Raw genomic sequence first — 7,361 nt, 5'->3', positions numbered from 1 at the left:
GCTGAACAGTAGCAAGCAGCCAGGGGTAGTGAAGTAATGCTAGTCAGGAGGCATGAAGTCACCCTGAGAGTGCTGACAGGCCTAGGGTTGCCAACGAACACAGATTGATGCAAAGGAGGATGGAAAAGTCTCCATATCCTTATTTTGCCTTAAATTGGTTTTGATGACAGCAGAGTGAGAAGATGCCAGAGGCTCTGGGTGGGTGCCCCATGGTAAATGCACCAAACAATTCCCAAAGATTTTCCAGAGCACTACTCTGTCCACATTCATTTTCTACACTCACAGCATCCCCTGCCAGAATGCAACAGATCCCCAGCACTTTGAATTAGCACCAGAGCTTTAAGAGCTCTCCAGCTGTCACCTATGGTTTTCCAGGAAGAAATGGCTTGTTTGGAGGGTGGGGTCTATGACATTGTATCTGTCTGAGGTCCCCCTCTTCCTCTGCCTCAGACCCCACCAGCAGGTTTCATCCCTAAAATATCCTGGAAGTTTCCAACCTGGAGTTGGCAACCTTATGTCCTTTCCAGGCAACCATCAGCCTACCTTTATCTGCCTGTCTGACTTCAGGTTTACACCACCACCACCACCCCCGCAGCCTCTGCCTAGGGAAAGGGCAGTCTTTCCCTGCAGTGGGAACCAAAGCAGTTGACATCATTCTCCTCTTCCCCATATGATCCGCACAACAACCCTGTGAGGTAAGTTAGGTTGAAAGTCTGTGAATGGTCCATAATTCCCCAGGCAGCTTTTATAACATGAACCTGGGACCTGCACACCATCCTCTGAAGTGCTATCAGGTACATATCAGTGGCAGTAATAGGGTGACTGCTGGCACCTTTTCCTATCATTTTTTGCCTTGTGGTATTCTGCTTGTGGTGTGATCTGTCTTTTTTGTGGTGTGGCATGGTTGTGTTATTGGGTTTGTTTCTTTTGAAGGGGAAGTCATGTGTTGAGGGTGAGGACATCTTTTATCTTAGGATACACCAGGTCATATCTGACAGTTCCAACTGTCGGTGGGAGGGGGGAGATTGAGGTGCAGAATGGAATGAGGTCCAATCAGCTTCCATATGCAAATTACCTTGAAGTGCTGGCCCAATCAGAGAAGAGTGGTCTAGGCTGCAGTGGGTGGAAGAGAAGAGAGGATCCAGCACCCATCCAATGTGAACTGACAACTCCTGAGTGGCAATTCATCTGCCAACGGGTGATGCGGTACTCTTCAAGGGCCAATGGGAGAGCCTGGAATTATGAATAAATTAGTAAGCCTTTTTTATATATATATAAGATTTGTATATTTAGATTTAAGAATAATTTTTTTCGAGAAAAAGAAGTGTGGAGTCTCAGAATGTGGTTTTATGAAGGATCCTTTTCTTTAAAAAGGTTGCAGGTCTCAAGCCATGCTATGCTGTTACCATGCTATTCATGCTGGGAGCAGTGTTTCTTAATTGCTGGTGTGAAGGAATGGCCTATGTATGGTAATGTAGTGATTTAGACCTCCTTGTTTCAAGAAAGAGCCTGCAGTGGAATAAAGAAGAAGGAAAAAGGAACAATCAGTACAACAAAAGGCCCTGCTCCTATCCATTGTTTCTATACAGAACACTCTCCGCCCCCCATACTTAATCCACAATGTATCAAGAGCTCTGGTATTTTAGGGTCACTGTCTTCAGTACGTGTTTAAAGTATTGCAGGAACAAAACACTAATAAATAACTTTTATATTCTCCACGTCTTCAGTTGTGACATCCATAAAGGAGATAAAGGGGAGCTCTGTAAGAATCCAGCTTAAGTTACTTATCTCCTGCTAAATGCCAGCTTGGTTATTACTCATGCTTTCAGTTATTGCAGTATTCTTCCTGGTGCAAAGACTCCTGCACTGCGAATGCATGTGACAGTTTAGACATCCAGCATTCATATGCAGGACTCTCACCAAGAAGGTGAATGTGTCAGTTCCTCCCATTTCCATTTTTTAAGTGTCAGGCTAGAGACTGCCATTCCTCCTACTTCCATGTAATTGTTAGTATCAGATAACATAGGCTTCTCTGTGTCCATAGTTCCACAAAGAAGCAAGTAAATTAGAAAGCATTTGAGAAAGTAAGGACAATGAATTCAGAACAGTTGGGTCTCCCAAACACTATGATCCTCTGGAGATGCCCTGTTTCATATACCTGTAGCAGGAGAGGGGACACCTGTTGCTGTGAGAAGGAGTATATTTTCTATGATGGCATGACACCACTTTTGTGTTTGTGTTTAGTTTAGTTTAGTTTATTATTATTACGGTCTTAAGACCAACATACAGAGTATGCATAATATGTGAGGGAGGGATCTCCAGTTAAAAAAAGGATCAGGTAGCAGGTGATGTAAATGATGTCTAGCTGAGACCATGAAGAGATGCCGTCAGTCAGAGTAGACAATAGATCAATGGTCTGATTCAATATGAGACAGGTTCATATGCTCAGTACTATTACATCAGCTTCAGTTTGTGATGTAGGTATGTCCAATAACTTCTGCCTTGAGTGGTGACTGGGCACACATGTTCAATAGGCTGAGACACAAGGATTTCAATTTCCTAAGCTGAATAGGATAAGGCATTGTTCAGCATTTTGAGGTACATGGCACTGGAAGTTTATTATATATGTTACAGAACAGATGCACAGCAGAAATTTTTCTATCACACAATACAATTTTAACCAATAAAAGTAAGCTTTGGGGGGAGTCCTCCACCTCCCTTCCATTCCTGTGAAGCTTCCACAGTATCTATATAAAATCTGGGCCCTGGTCAGGCTCATCTGATCCAGCCAAGCTATTCTTATCACAGGAAACCAGCTGTCTGCCACCATCTTCATGTTTGGCTCCAGTACAAACTTCCTCTCTTGAAGAAGCACACCTGGGAAGGTTACTTTCAGACCTAAACAACCTGCTCAGTCACAGTTACTGTTTCTCTCTCTCTCTCTCTCTCTCTCTCTTCTTCCAGTTACATTATAAAATTTAGAAGATGTGTTTTGAAAAATGGAAGCTTAACACTGCAACAAATTCAGAGGAAACAAGAGTGACCTGTAATTACTAGTACTCTTAAGGACTTCACAGCTGTAGTTTTGCAATTCTCCTGCATACATTAGACCTACTTCAGTAGAGCAAAACAGAAAAACTATGCACTGGATAGTGTGTGTATGTGGGAAAAGGTTAACATATTTATTCGGACATTATAGCTAAATTCAAATGCTATGCACTCAACCCCTTCCTGTATGATCAGTACTAGAGATGGCTAAGTCATCACTAAGACAAACCAGGCTTACTATTTCCCTGCTGAAGGTAGAAGATCCCCAGTCCCTGGGTCATGTTTTCCACCACCGCTCCTGAGGTCAGTAGGAGAAAAATAAAGGGGGGGGGGAATCACCATTGGCAATCACCTTGTCGTGGCAGGAAACCGGAAAGTGATGTTGGTCCACTCTAGGAATCATGGGAAACTATGGTTTCATTATAGAGGTTTACCATAGAGTTTCCAATAATTCATAAAGAGGAAGTATGTCGGTTCTGAGTTTTCTCCAAAGTGACATCATACCATCACCTGACACCACCTCCCTGAACTCCTGACAGTTGCTACGGGTTAGGAATCCTAAAACAAAAACATAATCATGCAGATACTTACTCATCAAACAGGCAAAGTGAGTGGCACAGTCCTAGGACAAAGCAGTATGCATTAGTTCACATATTTATGGTGTTACTTAAAAGAACAATATTAGCTACCAATTCGTTTCCAAGTGCTTTTGACCCATTAAACCATCAATGGTTTCAGTCCAGGTTATCATGAGCAATGTGTTCATCTAATTTACTGCTTCATAAAGTGCAAGATTATTTAGTAACTTGCACTAGTGGTAAGTGTGGATGACGTTGCTGAGGCTAAGCAAAGTCCAGGCATGCTAGAATGGGAATTCAGTACAGATTTTACCAAGCTGCCATTCCAGTGCCATATGATAATCATTGCTATGCAATTTGAAGTGCTCCACTCTACAGAGTTTCTATTCAATGCATTTTTGCATAAACATTTGTCCCAGTCCTGTCCCAGAAGCAGCTTAACGATGTGAGGAAAGCCACTTTTGTTACTGTCTTACAAATAGAGACTTGGAGGCTGAGATGAGGCCATAATTTAGGCTGCATTCAAATAAAATACTTTGAGATCAAATACTAACTTCTTATCCTCTAGAACACATCATACAATTTGCTTTCCTCAGCATCTGGGCTCATACTTAGTGCCATTTCTCTCACACAGAAAACCTTAGATATTCTGTAAATGATACCCTCACACTCTTCTAAATCAATTGAAATCAATGGGCTTAGAAGAAGCTGACTGTTTAACAATCATACTATAAGTATTAGGGATGGGCACTGACCAGGGAATGCATGTTCAGTTTGTGACCTGAACTGGCCCAATTCCCAGACCATTCTCTGGACCAAACTGCAGCCTGGTTCGAGAACTGGTCCACCAACTGGTCTACCAACTGGTCCATAGAAAAATGCCCCCCTGTGGGCTTCAAGGCTCCAAAATCACAGCGTGCTTCCTGCTCACTTTCCTCGACATTCTCACAAAGTTTGGTCTGCATTGGACTTTGGGGGGCTGAGCTACAGACCCCTTAAAAAAGGTTGCCCGAGACAATGCTTTTCAATGGGATGTCATCCCCGCCGGTTCGAGAGTGACAAAAACTGACCAAGGTGAGCTAGAGGCCTTCAACTCGCACAGTTCCTTCCAGGGGTGACCCTCCACATGCCCCACTAGTTACATGCATGTCAGATTTGGGGGGGGTCTGGGTAGCAGACCCCCAAGCAAGGTGACCCCAGGAAATTGCTTTTGGGAGAGTTGTCCAGCACCGGTTTCAGACAGTACAGAGCAGACATGTTTAAGCTACAAGCATTGAACTCCCAGATGACCTCCCCAGGGACCACCTGCACAGTTGCAGGTGACTATGTCTTCCTGGGGCCAACCACTCAGCCCTTTTGTCATGAAGACTGGTTGGGGCCAACCCTCCTACCCTTCCCAGGAAGGTGACAGGGACCTGGCACCTGATGAGACTCTCTGCATGGCTGTGGCAGAAAGGCCCTGGTGGACTAGTGGCCAGAACCTAAAACATCCAGAGGAGGAGAGGTTTAGGTCCCCCCACTGGAGGGACCCAACACCAGATGACCCAGTCTGTGTATGGCAGAAAGACTCCCAAGCCTTACCATTGAGATGGAGTGCTGATCTACAGCAACAATGTCCTCAATGAGGCCAGAAGTGCACAAATGTTGTCAGGCTGGAGGCCAGCAGTCTTTGGGGGTAGGATTTGGGAGTGAGGTGAGGTATCTGTGAGTGGAACTCAGGCTGGAAGCTCACAGACCAGTCTTTAGGGGACAGGTGGGCAGATGGCATTGAGACACACAGGTTTCATGGCTGCCAGCTTGCTCTTTGACACATAGCACAACCGCCCAAAACTGCAAGTGCAAACTGCCAACCTTCCTGCTCTGCCTGGGGCCCAGGGACCACCTGCAGAGTGATGGGTGGGATTCTTTCCCTGGGCCCACCCTCCGCCCACTGGTAATGTGATCACTGGGCAGGGCCAAACCTCCCACCCTGCCCGGGGCCTGGGGAAACACCCGCATGGGGGGGTGCTCTCTCCCCGGGCTCACCGTCAACTGACTGGCAGCACAATAACTGAGCATGGCTGACCCTTCTGCCATGCCCAGGGCCCGGGAAACACTCATGCAGGGGCAGGTGGGATTCTCTCCCTAGGTCCACCCTCCACCCACTGGTAACATGATTACAGGGCAGGGCTGTCCTTCCCACCCTGCCCAGGGAAAGCCTGCACAGGGGTCGGTGGTACTCTGTCCCCAAGCCCATCCACCATGGAATGGCAATGTGATCACCACGCAGGGCAAAACCTCCTGCCAAGTCTGAAGCCTGGGGAACACCCGCACAGGGGTGGGTGGTGTTCTTACCCTGGGCCCACCCTCCACCAACTAGAAATGCAATCACTGGGCAGGGCTGACCCTCCCACTCTGCCCAGGGCCTGGGGAACACCTACACAGGGGTAGGTGGTGCTCTCTCCCTAGGCCATCCACCCTGGAATGGTAATGTGATCACTGTGAAGGGTTGAACTTCCCATAGTGCCTGGGACCCAGGGAACACCCGCACAGGGATGAGTGATACTCTCTCCCCGGGCCCACCCTCCACCCACTGGCAGTGTGATTACAGGGTAGGGCCAATCCTCCTGCCCTGCCCAGGGCCCAGAGAACACCTGCACAGGGCAGGGTGGTGCTCCTTCCCCTGGCCCATCCATCCTGAAATGGTAATGTGATCATTGTGCAGGGCTGAACCTTCTGCCCTGCCAAGGGCCCAGGGAACACCTACACAGGAGTGGGTGGTACTCTCTCCCCAGGTCCATCCACCCGGGAATGGCAATGTGATCACCACACAGGGCCAACCCTCCCACCCTGTCTGGGGCCCAGGGGACACCTGCACAGGGGTAAGTGGTGCTGTCTCCCTGGGCCCATCCACCCTGGAATGGCAATGTGATCACTGTGCAGGGCTGAAATTCCCACCCTGTCCGGGGCCTGGCGAACACCTGCACAGGAGCAGTTGGCACTCTCTTCCCAGGCTCACCTTCCACCCACGGTCAATGTGATAACTGGGCAGGGCCGAACCTCCCACCTTGCCTGGGGCTTGGGAGCCACCCACACAGTTGCAGGTGGCCTCCTCTCCCAAGGGCAACTCTCCAAGTAAGGGATGTGATAGTCCGCGACCAGGGCAACATTAGCTCCCAGCTGGGTAGGATTCAGTCCTTGAAAAGTACTCGGAAACGTGGAGTGATTCAGCGAGAGTACTTTATTAGATCAGAACAAGACAAAGTACACCGGCCGGTATATATGCCCCAGAAACCCACCACCAAAACACACCCCCTATTCCCTTATAGGTTGCTATAGTAGCCGAGAGTCCCATAGGCTTTCGGCAGCGGACCTGGCCCTCTGATTGGGTGCGGGCCAGGATCCGCTTGGGCTATTGTCCGAAGGAATGAAGCTATGAACTAACGCTGGACCGCATGGCCCAACGGTCACGCACGTGGTCGCGGTGGATACATTACACTCCTCCCCCCATAGTCCAGACTACCCACACACATAGTCCTGTAGGTATGCTGGTGGTTTTCGAGCCCTGGTGGAGTGGCGGGGCTCCGGGGCGACGGACGGGGCGACTTCGGAGAACCATGGCGGAGAGGTTGGTTGTGGCGTCGGTGGCGGCAACGCCGGAGGCTCCGGAGCGGGCTGGGCTGGAACGTAGACTGGGGTCTGCTGCTCTGGCTCGTTGACTGACGCTTCGTCGGGCTCGGTGCACTCCAGGTCCTC

The sequence above is a fragment of the Gekko japonicus genome, unplaced genomic scaffold (genome assembly GCF_001447785.1).
Source record: "Gekko japonicus isolate JY-2015 unplaced genomic scaffold, Gekko_japonicus_V1.1 scaffold501, whole genome shotgun sequence".
In the NCBI taxonomy this organism is placed as follows: Eukaryota; Metazoa; Chordata; class Lepidosauria; order Squamata; family Gekkonidae; genus Gekko; species Gekko japonicus.
Note: the sequence above shows the minus strand (reverse complement) of the source record.